At 44.5% G+C, this 13,291-nt stretch overlaps 1 protein-coding gene across 3 annotated transcripts in view; it reads right to left on the bottom strand.

Moving 5' to 3' along the window:
* The window catches only part of AIFM3 (AIF family member 3), a 112,680-nt gene extending 100,138 nt beyond the window's left edge, over positions 1 to 12,542 (bottom strand). For all 3 annotated transcript variants that reach the window (XM_078848957.1, XM_073312949.1, XM_073312951.1), the window contains exon 1: positions 12,369 to 12,542. The gene's annotated coding sequence lies outside the window, so the exon portion shown is untranslated. The remainder of the gene's footprint in view (positions 1 to 12,368) is intronic.
* Positions 12,543 to 13,291: the final 749 nt, after the last annotated feature.

Here is a 13,291-nt window from a genome sequence, read left to right on the forward strand (position 1 = left end):
TTCACAAAAATAATAACAAATAACAAATCGACTGTTGCGAAATCTGGATGAACAGCAGGCCGGCTTTCGAAGGAACTACATTTGCGGATGATACTAAACTGGGAGGAGTGGTAGATACGCTGGAGGGGAGGGATAGGATACAGAAGGACCTAGACAAATTGGAGGATTGGGCCAAAAGAAATCTGATGAGGTTCAATAAGGATAAGTGCAGGGTCCTGCACTTGGGACGGAAGAACCCAATGCACAGCTACAGACTAGGGACCGAATGGCTAGGCAGCAGTTCTGCGGAAAAGGACCTGGGGGTGACAGTGGACGAGAAGCTGGATATGAGTCAGCAGTGTGCCCTTGTTGCCAAGAAGGCCAATGGCATTTTGGGATGTATAAGTAGGGGCATAGCCAGCAGATCGAGGGACGTGATCGTTCCCCTCTATTCGACATTGGTGAGGCCTCATCTGGAGTACTGTGTCCAGTTTTGGGCCCCACACTTCAAGAAGGATGTGGATAAATTGGAGAGAGTCCAGCGAAGGGCAACAAAAATGATTAGGGGACTGGAACACATGAGTTACGAGGAGAGGCTGAGGGAGCTGGGATTGTTTAGCCTGCAGAAGAGAAGAATGAGGGGGGATTTGATAGCTGCTTTCAACTACCTGAAAGGGGGTTCCAAAGAGGATGGCTCTAGACTGTTCTCAATGGTAGCAGATGACAGAACGAGGAGTAATGGTCTCAAGTTGCAGTGGGGGAGGTTTAGATTGGATATTAGGAAAAACTTTTTCACTAAGAGGGTGGTGAAACACTGGAATGCGTTACCTAGGGAGGTGGTAGAATCTCCTTCCTTAGAGGTTTTTAAGGTCAGGCTTGACAAAGCCCTGGCTGGGATGATTTAACTGGGAATTGGTCCTGCTTTGAGCAGGGGGTTGGACTAGATGACCTTCTGGGGTCCCTTCCAACCCTGAGATTCTATGATTCTATGATTCTATGAAACCTTCCCATAGTTGGGACCCTCCTTCCAGATGATGTTGGGGTATCCTCTCGCACTGACGTTACCTCTCCGGGGGAGGGAACTCCAGTCATTAGGAAAAGGCAGGTGTTAGTAATGGGAGATTCGATCATTAGAAACATAGATAGCTGGGTTTGTGATGATTGGTAGAACCGTATGGTGACTTGCCTGCCTGGTGTGAAGGTTGCGGATCTCTTGAGGCATCTAGATAGACTTATGTGTAGTGCTGGGGAGGAGCCGGCGGTCGTGGTACATGTAGGTACCAATGCCATAGGGAAGGGTAGGAGAGACGTCCTGGAGGCCAAATTTAAGCTGCTAGTAAAGAGACTGAAATCCAGGACCTCTATGGTGGCATTCTCAGAAATACTACCAGTTCCACGCGCAGGGCCAGGTAGGCAGGTAGAGCTTCAGAGTCTCAATGCGTGGATGAGACGATGGTGTAGAGGGGAGGGGCTTAGATTTATTAGGAACTGGGGAAACTTTTGGGATGGGGGAGCCTATACAGGAAGGGTGGGCTACCCCTAAACCAGAGTGGAGCCAGCCTGCTGGCACTTCACATTAAAAAGGTTGCAGAGCAGTTTTTAAACTAAGAGATGTGGGACGGTGGTGGGAGCCGATTGCTGCAGAGGCGCACGTGCATCGGACAGAGACTTCTCTTAGAGGAGAGTCTATTGAGAGAGATTCTCTAGGTTTTAGTCAGGAGGAAGGATGGAGGAGGATAAAGTAGGGGCCAGATCAGACGAGAAACATTCACATAAAGAATCTGACACATCAGAAAAGGGCAGACAAATAAGCAGTGACAAATTTTTAAAGTGCTTGTACACAAATGCTAGAAGTCTAAATAATAAGACGGGTGAACTAGAGTGCCTTGTGTTAAAGGAGGATATTGATATAATAGGCATCACAGAAACCTGGTGGAGTGAGGACAATCAACGGGACACAATTATTCCGGGTTACAAAATATATCGGAAGGACAGAACAGGTCGTGTCGGTGGGGGGCGGGGTGTCACTATATATGAAAGAAAATGTAGAATCAAATGAAAATAAAAATCTTAAATGAATCCACATGTTCCATAGAATCTCTCTGGATAGTAATTCCATGCTCTAATAAGAATATAACAGTAGGGATCTCATATCGACCACCTGACCAGGACAGTGATAGTGACAATGAAATGCTACGGGAGATTAGAGAGACTATCAAAATAAAAAAACTCAATAATAGTGGGGGATTTCAATTATCCCCTGTCAAGGTTCCTCCCCCACTCTGAACTCTAGGGTACAGATGTGGGGACCTGCATGAAAAACCTCCTAAGCTTATCTTTACCAGCTTAGGTCAAAACTTCCCCAAGGTACAAAATATTACACCCGTTGTCCTTGGACTGGCCGCTACCACCACCAAACTAATACTGGTTACTGGGGAAGAGCTGTTTGGACGCGTCCTTCCCCCCAAAATACTTCCCAAAACCTTGCACCCCACTTCCTGGACAAGGTTTGGTAAAAAGCCTCACCAATTTGCCTAGGTGACTACAGACCCAGACCCTTGGATCTTAAGAACAATGAACAATCCTCCCAACACTTGCACCCCCCCTTTCCTGGGAAATGTTGGATAAAAAGCCTCACCAATTTGCATAGGTGACCACAGACCCAAACCCTTGGATCTGAGAACAATGAAAAAGCATTCAGTTTTTTACAAGAAGACTTTTAATAAAAAATAGAAGTAAATAGAAATAAAGAAATCCCCCCTGTAAAATAAGGATGGTAGATATCTTACAGGGTAATTAGATTCAAAAACATAGAGAACCCCTCTAGGCAAAACCTTAAGTTACAAAAAAGATACACAGACAGAAATAGTTATTCTATTCAGCACAATTCTTTTCTCAGCCATTTAAAGAAATCATAATCTAACACATACCTAGCTAGATTACTTACTAAAAGTTCTAAGACTCCATTCCTGGTCTATCCCCGGCAAAGACCAGCATATAGACAGACACAGACCCTTTGTTTCTCTCCCTCCTCCCAGCTTTTGAAAGTATCTTGTCTCCTCATTGGTCATTTTGGTCAGGTGCCAGCGAGGTTACCTTTAGCTTCTTAACCCTTTACAGGTGAGAGGAGCTTTCCCCTGGCCAGGAGGGATTTCAAAGGGGTTTACCCTTCCCTTTATATTTATGACATCCCCATATTGACTGGATACATGTCACCTCAGTACGAAATGCAAAGACAAAATTTCTTGATACTTTAAATGACTGCTTCTTGGAGCAGCTGGTCAGGAACCCACAAGGGGAGAGGCAACTCTCGATCTAGTCCTGAGTGGAGCACAGGATCTGGTCCAAAAAGTAACTATAACAGGACCACTTGGAAATAGAGCCCATAATATAACAACATTTAACATTCCTGTAATGGGAAGAACACATCAACAGACCAACATTATGGCATTTAATTTCAGAAAGGGGAACAATGCGAAAATGAGGAGGTTAGTTAAACAGAAATTAAAAGGTACAGTGACTAGAGTGAAATCCCTACAAGCTGCATGGACACTTTTCAAAGACACAATAATAGATGCTCAACTTAAATGTATACCTCAAGTTAAAAAACACAGTAAAAGAACTAAAAAAGAACCACCGTGGCTTAACAACCATGTAAAAGAAGCAGTGAGATGTAAAAAAGACATCTTTTAAAAAGTGGAAGTCAAATCCTAGTGAGGTAAATAGAAAGGAGGATAAACACTGCCAAATTAAATGTAAAAAGAAATAAGAAAAGCCAAAAAGGAGTTTGAAGAACAGCTAGCCAAAAACTCAAAAGGTAATAACAAAATGTTTTTAAAGTACATCAGAAGCAGAAAGCCTGCAAAACAACCAGTGGGGCCCCTGGCCGATTGAGATACAAAAGGAGCACTTAAAGACGATAAAGTTATTGCAGAGAAACTAAATGAATTCTTTGCTTCAGTCTTCACAGCTGAGGATGTTAGGGAGATTCCCAAACCTGAGCCGTCTTTTGTAAGTGATAAATCTGAGGAATTGTCACAGATTGAAGTATCACTAGAGGAGGTTTTGGAATTAATAGAGAAACTTAACAGTAACGAGTCACTGGGACCAGATGGTATTCACCCAAGAGTTCTGAAGGAACTCAAATGTGAAATTGCGGAACTATTAATTATAGTTTGTAACCTGTCCTTTAAATCAGCTAATGTACCCAATGACTGGAAGATAGCTAATGTACCGCCAATATTTAAGAAGGGCTCTAGAGGTGATCCTGGCAATTACAGACCGGTAAGTCTAACATCAGTACCGGGCAAATTAGTTGAAACAATAGTAAAGAATAAAATTGTCAGACACATAGAAGAACATAAACTGTTGTACAAAAGTCAACATGGTTTCTGTAAAGGGAGATCATGTCTTACTAATCTATTAGAGTTCTTTGAGGGGGTCAACAAATATGTGGACAAGGGGGATCCAGTGGACGCAGTATACTTAGATTTCCAGAAAGCCTTTGACAAGGTCCCTCACCAAAGGCTCTTACGTAAATTAAGTTGTCATGGGATAAGAGGGAAGATCCTTTCATGGACTGAAAACTGTTAAAAGACAGGGAACAAAGGGTAGGAATAAATGGTACATTTTCAGAATGGAGAGGGGTAACTAGTGGTGTTCCCCAAGGGTCAGTCCTAGGACCAATCCTATTCAACCTATTCATAAATGATCTGGAGAAAGGGGTAAACAGTGAGGTGGCAAAGTTTGCAGACGATACTAAACTGCTCAAGATAGTTAAGACCAAAGCAGACTGTGAAGAACTTCAAAAAGATCTCACAAAACTAAGTGATTGGGCAACAAAATGGTAAATGAAATTTAATGTGGATAAATGTAAAGTAATGCACATTGGAAAAAATAACCCCAACTATACATACAATATAACAGGGGCTAATTTAGCTACAACTAATCAGGAGAAAGATCTTGGCATCATTGTGGATAGTTCTCTAAAGATGTCCACGCAGTGTGCAGCAGCAGTCAAAAAAGCAAACAGGATGTTAGGAATCATTAAAAAAGGGATAGAGAATAAGATGGAGAATATCTTATTGTCCTTATATAAATCCATGGTACGCCCACATCTTGAATACTGCATACAGATGTGGTCCCCTCATCTCAAAAAAGATATACTGGCATTAGAAGAGGTTCAGAAAAGGGCAACTAAAATTATTAGGGGTTTGGAACGGGTCCCATATGAAGAGAGATTAAATAGGCTAGGACTTTTCAGCTTGGAAAAGAGGAGACTAAGCGGGGATATGATAGAGGTCTATAAAATCATGAGTGGTGTGGAGAAAGTGAACAAGGAAAAGTTATTTACTTGTTCCCATAATATAAGAACCAAATGAAATTAATGGGTAGCAGGTTTAAAACAAATAAAAGGAAGTTCTTCTTCATTCAGCACACAGTCAACCTGTGGAACTCCTTGCCTGAGGAGGTTGTGAAGGCTAGCACTATAACAGGGTTTAAAAGAGAACTGGATAAATTCATGGAGGTTAAGTCCATTAATGGCTATTAGCCAGGATGGGTAAGGAATGGTATCCCTAGCCTCTGTTTGTCAGAGGGTGGAGATGGATGCCAGGAGAGAGATCACTTGATCATTACCTGTTAGGTTCACTCCCTCTGGGGCACCTGGCATTGGCCACTGTCGGTAGACAGGATACTTGGCTGGATGGACCTTTGGTCTGACCCAGTATGGCCATTCTTATGTAGGTTCCAGAGAGGAACATATAGACTCTTCTGCACCTGTGTCCTAACCTGTCCCTGACATCCCCCTCTGCTCCTATTCTCCCCCACCCCTGATTCCTGTCACTGTCCCCTGTGCTACCATCCCGCCACCCCTTCTTCAACTCCTGTCCTACACCTATGCATTCCAATCAGGATGCAGGCAGCTTCCTTCTTTGCCTCCATGGTGAGATCCAGTGGGGGTAGCACTGAGACCAGAAGAAAGATAATTTCCCTGCTTCAGTTCTGGCATCACAATAACCCCCAGCAGCCAGGAAGAGCAATTACACAGAAAGTCCTGCTTGGCCACTGTAGCCCACAGCCAGAATCTTCAGAGAACGTAGCTCTGCTGAATTCTATTAAACCTCTACTGATCGTCCTTACAGTGAGAGACTCACAGAGCTCCATCTGTTTAGTTTATCAAACAAGAAGATTGAGAGGTGATTGATTACAGTGTATAAGCACCTTCATGGGGAGAAAATACCAGGTAGTAAGGGGCTCTCTAATCTAGCAGAGACAGGCGGACCAAAAACCAATGGCTGGAAGCTGAAACCAGACAAATTCAAATTAGAAATAAGGCACCAGTTTTAACAGTGAGGGTGATTAACCATGGGAACAAAATACCCAGGTGGATTCTCCATTTCTTGATATGTTCACTCAAGACAGGATGCCTTTTTGGAAGGCGTTTTAGCCAAACGCAAGTTACTGAGCCCAGTGCAGGGTCAAGTGGGTGAAATTCGCTGGTCTGACTGGCTTTGAAGCTGCACACTATTATTTATATAATTTGGCTACATTTGGCTGGATTGTCACAGGAGCAGAAAAAGGCACATACCTGATATCACTGTGACCCTGCTGCAAAATATAAAGTCCCTGCTCCAAAGACTGGGGGTGCTAGAGCTTCTTAACAAATGGGCTGTAAATATTTTTAAACATGGACAAAACACATATTTCCCCCTATAATCTCAATCTGGGAAGTCACTGAATAACTCTATCTGAAATAAAAAAAACGATCTGAGGCAGATACCAAGCATGGGAAATTTCAGCCCAAAGGATTAAAGTTTGGCAAAGTTCTAAGCAATGGGGTGTCACAGGATGACATTTGTCCTTTAAGAGGAAAAAGTTCAGCTGACCCCAATTGGGCTTTAAAAAGGGCAGCTGGGCCTCAGAGAGTCTGCCAGGCAAAGATCAGGCGAGAGCTGTCTTGCAGTTAATAGGTAAGAGCTGTCTGAGACCAGGAAACTGCAGGAGGCCCTTGAGGGCAGCTGAAGGCTGGAGAGCAGCAGAAGGAGTTGCCTACTGACTCCAAGCCAGAGAACCAAAGCCATGGTCTTGAGAGGGCAGAAGGCCTGGAAGCAGCAGAGGGGCTAACCCACTGATATCTCCACACAGGGGACTAGTGAGAGGGCCATGGGGAGGAGGGGATGCTCCCCTGGTGAGGATGATCTCCCAGCCAAGAAGCTGCTGTGAAGAGAGAGGTGCTGGGGTGGCTGTCCTGATAAAAGGCCAGGAGAGAGCTGAGGAAGTGCACGGATGAGGTGCTATGTCAAGGGACTAGAGGGTGTGGTATTTCAGGACTACATGGCTTGGGGTGTATGTTTGCAGACTCTTGGTAATGAAACTAGTTTGAATTATGTTTTGTAAGCAACTGGCCCCAAGGTGGGGAACTACTGAGGCAAGAGAGCAGTGGGGGAGTTACTGGGGTCTATAAAGAGGGAAACCAAGGTAGGTAAACATGTCATATCATGACCTCCTGCAAGAGGGCATCCCAGGTGAGGCTACCCTGTTAGGCAACTTTGATTATAGGTGTCATTACCCATGCTGCCTACAATATGGAGTAAACATGGATGCTATTCTTGTGTGGCTAATCCTTGAATGAGTGAAGTGTGTCTTTTGGACACAAATGCCCTTTGTTATCTCCAAGCTAAGTGCTTAGTACATGGTTATCTTTACAAGATGGGTGAGGTGATTTAAAAAAAAAAATTAGTGTGCTGAAACTATCTAGCCTGTGAAGTTAGGAGTTGCACTGTCACTGGGTTTAACTAACCAGGGTTACTTATAAACAAGTCCGGGTGATCTCCCAGCCTCCAACACCCACTCCCAGCCTCGATGCATAGCCGGAGTCAGATAGCAAAGAGCATATGCAAAGCAATGGTGGCTAACCTGGAGGCCAAGGCAAAGAAAGCCCTGCATAGTATGAACTAGGGCTGTGTCTTCAGGTTCAGTGACACAACAGAGTCCCAATCTCCAGGGAGCAATTGGCCTCTGACCTTGCTGACTCAGGACAAGTTTTTAATTAACAAGTTGCAGAAATCCCACCTCCTCCCTGCACCAAATGTGTTCACAACACTCATTTCCTAGTAAGGATGTCCCAAGCCAGTGCTGCACTAGCCTCCCCCATAGATAGCAGGAGCTGTGAACAGACACCCTGCCAGGGAACTACAGGTTCCATGGGGGAGACCAAGAAAGAGGTCACTCCTTCCTTTGCCACCCACCATCACTAGCTTACTCCTCAGGGGAAGAGGAAACCCTGCCCCATGGCAACAACACCCACAAAACACACACTTCCCTGCCCTTCAGCTGCACACCACCCACAAAACACACACTACCTGCTCCTTAGCTACACGCAATCCATCCCTCAGCTACACACAACCCCATTCCTTAGCTACAAACAATCTCCAAAACACACACAACCCCATTCCTCTGCTACACACCACCTACAAACACCAAAATACACACACACCCTGCCTCCTGAGCTAAACACCACTATAAACACACCAATCTGTGACCCTTCACCCACACACCACCTCCAAAACATACATACACACCTCTTCCTCTCTGCTACATGGGGCCCCAAACTGACAGCATTCCCCTCCCCCCTCAATGCTAATGTACTCAATGCTTTCTTTGCCTCTGTCTTCACGAACAAGGTCACCTCCCAGACTGCTGCGCTGGGCAACACAGCATGGGGAGTAGGTGGCTAGCCCTCTGTGGTGAAAGAGATGGTTAGGGACTATTTAGAAAAGCTGGACGTGCACAAGTCCATGGGGCCGGACGAGTTGCATCCGAGAGTGCTAAAGGAATTGGCGGCTGTGATTGCAGAGCCATTGGCCATTATCTTTGAAAACTCGTGGCGAACGGGGGAAGTCCCGGATGACTGGAAAAAGGCTAATGTAGTGCCAATCTTTAAAAAAGGGAAGAAGGAGGATCCTGGGAACTACAGGCCGGTCAGCCTCACCTCAGTCCCCGGAAAAATCATGGAGCAGGTCCTCAAGGAATCTATCCTGACTCTCTCCAATTTATCCACATCCTTCTTGTAGCGTGGGGCCCAAAACTGGACACAGTACTCCAGATGAGGCCTCACCAATGTCGAATAGATGGGAACAATCACGTCCCTTGATCTGCTGGCTATGCCCCTACTTATACATCCCAAAATGCCATTGGCCTTCTTGGCAACAAGGGCACACTGTTGATTCATATCCAGCTTCTCGTCCACTGTCACCCCTAGGTCCTTTTCCGCAGAACTGCTGCCTAGCCATTCGGTCCCTAGTCTGTAGCGGTGCATTGGATTCTTCCGTCCTAAGTGCAGGACCCTGCACTTATCCTTGTTGAACCTCATCAGATTACTTTTGGCCCAATCCTCCAATTTGTTTAGGTCCCTCTGTATCCTATCCCTACCTGCCACCGTAGCTACCACTCCTCCTAGTTTAGTGTCATCTGCAAACTTGCTGAGAGTGCAATCCACACCATCCTCCAGATCATTAATGAAGATATTGAACAAAACCAGCCCCAGGACCGACCCTGGGGCACTCCACTTGATACCGGCTGCCAACTAGACATGGAGCCATTGATCACTACCCGTTGAGCCCGACAGTCTAGCCAACTTTCTACCCACCTTATAGTGTCTCCTCCAGTTCCAGCCTAGAACTTCTCTAATCCAGCTTCTTCTCCTTGCACTCCACTGAAACCACTGCTACCAAGGCCTGGATAACCTCTTCCTACGGACAGCTCAGAACCCTTACTCCATCCTCACGGTCTTAGACTTGTCAATCACTAACAAGGCCATCAACCATGCTCTTTCTTTCTTGAAATCTTGTCCTCCCTTAGCTTCTATGATTCTGTCCTCTCCTGGTTTTCCTCCTACCTCACAAGTTGCCCCTTCAGATGTCCTCTGGAGGATCCTCCTCATCCCCCCACTCCAACTTTCTGTGGGGGTTCCACACAGGTCAGTCCTTAGTTCCTTTCTCTTCACCCTTTACACTGGATCTCCGAGTAATCTTATCTATTAACACAATCAATTAATCAATTACCATCTGTAATGACTCACAGATCTCTATTGCTACTCCAGACCAGTCTCCTTTTGTCCAAACTAATATCTTGGCCTGTCTCTCAGATATCTACTCATAGATGCCTAACTGTTACCTCATGATCAGTATGGCTCAAACAGAACTCTTAATCACCCCCCAGTCCCTCCCTGCTACCTCCTTTCTTGATTACTGTGGACAATATCACCATCCTACCTGTCACTAAGGTCCAAAACCTGGGCACCACATTAGACTCCAACTTTTGTCTAGATCTTCACATCCAGGCTAAGTCTAAATCCTGCTGATTGTTTCTGCACAATATCTCCTAAATACGGCCTTCCTATCCATGCACGCACCTAAAACTCTCTTGAAGTCTCTCATGTCTTGATTACCACATCTTTCTCGCTTTCGCTCAAGCTTCCTTGCCTTGCTCATCTCCATTCTGAATGCTGCTGAAAAAGATCATTCTCCTAGCCCATCATTTTGACCACCTCATCCCTCTTTTGCATCCCCCCAGTGGCTTTCCCTTTTCTATTACAACAAACATTAGCTCCACGTCTTCATTTTCAAATCTTTTCATACCTATGCATACCCCACCTATCATTTCTCCTTCACTATCAAGAGGTTGACTTCTGCCTTCTATTAGCCCATGATGGGTTTCCATCACCCACTTGTTAAATTTTCAAGCACCCTTCTGCATTCTCCCATGCTGCCACTTATGCTTGTGAGGATTTCCCCATAATCATCCATAATGCTGCCTCATTATATTCCTTCAAATCTTCCTTAAAACTCTCCTTTGCTGTGAAGCCTATAAAAACCTTGTCAACGATTGGGCCACGGGTGTGCTGAGATGACTGCCTGGCATGCTGACCAATAATGTCTCATTTTTTCCTTGTACTCCCCCATCCGTCTGGTGGGGCTTTATTATAGATTATAAATACTTATAGATTATAAATACTTATTTATATTATTATTTAGATTATATATTATAGATTATAAATACTTTGGGATAGGGACTGTCTTTTTGTTCTGTTTGTACAGTGCCTGGCGTAATGGGGTCCTGGAACATGACTAGGTCTTGTAGGCCCTATCATCATTGCTATGAGCCAGTATGTCAGAATCTGGCCCCAAGTGCTCTGCAAACTTTAATGAATTTAGCCTCCACCTCTTAGCAAGTTGTTAAATGTCATCACTTCATTTTTCAGTTGGAGAAACAGAGACAGAATTTAAAGGATTTGCTCAGGATCACACAGGGAGACCATTTCAGAGATAAAAACGCAGCCCAGCAGAAAGGTGCCCTAGCCATAAAATGTGGATCTACAGTTCAATCTAAATATCTCAGAGTTGGAGGGGGGAAGAGTGTTTGTACCTACAACTCTGCTTTACTCAGAGTCAAGATTTTCACACTTGGCTGCCTATAGTTAGGGTCCTAAGGCTGTGATTTTCAAGGGGGCCAAATGGCATTAGGAGCCCAAATCTCACAGAAAGTCAATGGGAGCTGGGCACCCAACTCTCCTGGGCACCTTTTAAAATCCCAGCCTAAGATCATTTTTAAGTAACTAGCCTGAATTTCTCTGGTTTCAATTGGTGCTGCAGGGTGCTCAGCATTTTGAAAATTCCACCCTTAAATAAATGGCTTGATTTTTAAATGGAACCTAAGAGAGTTAGGTGCCCCCAAAATCCCAATTTAGATGCCTAAATATGGATTTAGGAGCCTAATTTTAGGCAGCCAAGTTTGAAAATCTTGATCCAGCTGTTCCAATTCACTGTCCTGTGCTTTAATTACTAGCCCACGCATCTTGTGCTTAATGATTCAAACTTACACTGGAGGCTACCAAGAATAATTAATAAACGTGAGTGCTATTTATACTGGAAGAACTGATTCAACATTTATCATTAATGAAGCCTGGGACTGGCCCAAACTGAATGTAAAAAGAAATCTAACGCAGCCGAACCTAAATAAAATGTTGCATTTTGTGCTGATAATGCTGGCAGAGCAGATCAGCTGAACTCTATGCTGGCAGTAATAACACACATTGCAGCATATGGGAGCTGCAATCTGTCAATGTTAAATTAGAAGCACCAGCCTGTATTCTTTTTTTAGGTTTTAATTTTAACTTAGAGCAAACACTGCCTAGGATGATACAGTCAATCTATTCAGAAAGCCATAATTATACCATCGTAGCAATGTCAACACAATAGTGTTTATCATGAACCTGATCACAATTTGAGAGAAACAGCTTCTTTGCACTTCAGTTTTCAACCAAGGAGAAATCTATCCATTTGCTGCTCATAAAGCAAAATAATGCACAACCTAAAATAACTGCTTACCTGAGTGGAAAGACTGGCGCCACAAGGAAACTAAAACATAAGGTTACAAGAAAGCTGCTCAGAGTCCCTTCAGGCAGCAGATAGCTATACTGGAAATCCTTTGCATTCTATTCCAATTTAGAAGAGGCTTGAGCAGAGCTACAGTGTGTGTAATGCAGCTTATTCGAGGCTTGCAGCAGGGAGTACAGTCAGTTCTCTTGGGCTGCATGCAGTCTTAATAAAGTAGCTCAAAACGCCAGGGCAGCAGGAATTCTCCCACATCCCACCCACTTTCATTTAGCTGCTGCTACAGCAGCCCCTACCTTTATGGTCACTCTTGATTGCTAAAGAACTTCATGCACCTTTCAAAGGGCTTTACTGCATAAACTCTGTGGGGGCTGACAGGAGGCCTTTGGCTGTGATGTCAGAGTGAAGAAGGGCAGTGAACTTCTCTTGCTTAACCTCTTTGCTGCTGTTGGATACTTGTATCTTCTCATGGTGCGAGAATTGTATGATATCAATACGTGACGCAATGCTGGGGGCAGACTTAGGGTTACTATAGCCCTGGCAGCTGTCGTGGATGTGGGATACCATTCATGTGGGGTGCAAGGGTTTTGAGTGCAGTCAGGATGGGGTGCTAGGGAGTGGCACGCATGAGGGTGGGCTGCCAGGTACCTCATGTGCACCCCACCCATCCCTCCCTCCAGAAATAGGGTTTCATGTTTTTTGTTTTTTACTGCTTCCCCCATATATTGTATTTTTCATCCCTCTCCACAGATCTATTGATTGTTTTTAATGCCTCAAATATGTGTTTTCCCCCCCTACTCCCACTTTAGATACCAGGATTTTGTTGCTTTCCCTGATGTATGACATTTTCCAGTTGCCCTTAATACATGAGATTATTTTAATCATATGGAGGGGGGTTGTTTGGATTTTTGGGGGGA

This window comes from Lepidochelys kempii, chromosome 15 (genome assembly GCF_965140285.1).
Source record: "Lepidochelys kempii isolate rLepKem1 chromosome 15, rLepKem1.hap1, whole genome shotgun sequence".
Classification (NCBI taxonomy): Eukaryota; Metazoa; Chordata; order Testudines; family Cheloniidae; genus Lepidochelys; species Lepidochelys kempii.